The 676-nt window shown below is 67.2% G+C and overlaps 1 protein-coding gene across 1 annotated transcript in view; it reads left to right on the top strand.

Moving 5' to 3' along the window:
• LOC104393351 overlaps nucleotides 1–676 on the top strand; it is a 6,946-nt gene that overhangs the window by 858 nt on the left and 5,412 nt on the right. The gene's annotated exons all lie outside the window — the stretch shown is intronic.

The following is a 676-nucleotide window of genomic DNA, read 5'->3' on the forward strand; positions in this document are numbered from 1 at the left end:
AACCAGGAGAAGGTGCTGGCCGGGTTCCAAGGCAAGACTGGCAGCAGCTAGCTGGGAGACCCTGGCCACCAGCCACCCTCCTCCCCCCCTGGCTGTGGGGCCAGCTGCTGTGGGGTGGTCTGGGGGAGCTGAGTCCACTGCCCTGCAGCTGGGCCAGGCCCTCACCCACTCCCCAGCTCCGCTCACTTCATCCTCTCTGGCCCCAGACCTAAATGCTCCCCTCTGGTGGTCCCTGCAGCCCCCCTGCCCTGGCCAATCTGGCCAGGTTTTTTGCTGCTTCTGAGGGGCAGGGTCTGTGCCTGAATGATGGGCAGCAGAGGGAGGACAGGGGGCTTTGGGCTGGGGGAGGTCCCAGGCTGGCGTCATCTGCTGCCTGGGCTCTGTGGGGTCGTGCAAGATCTGGGGGTGTAAATAAAGGCTTGCACGTCCAGCCCCCACTGCTGTGCTGAGGAGGGGGGGGAGAACAAGGGGGTTGCTGGGGAGATCCTGGCCGTGGGGGCTGCATCGGGGCCCGGGCAGGAAGTGCTTGGGACCTTGGATGGGCACGGGATTGGGGCTGGGGAGGCAGAGCCCCCCGGGCCGTTAGGAGCCTGGTGCTAAGTGGCTTTGGGGACTTTGCCGACGCCAGCCCCGGCGGCCCCGCCGTCTGACAGCTGCGCGTGCTCACTCTCCTCGG

The sequence above is a fragment of the Chaetura pelagica genome, unplaced genomic scaffold, assembly GCF_000747805.2.
Source record: "Chaetura pelagica isolate M959 unplaced genomic scaffold, ChaPel_1.0 scaffold658, whole genome shotgun sequence".
Classification (NCBI taxonomy): domain Eukaryota; kingdom Metazoa; phylum Chordata; class Aves; order Apodiformes; family Apodidae; genus Chaetura; species Chaetura pelagica.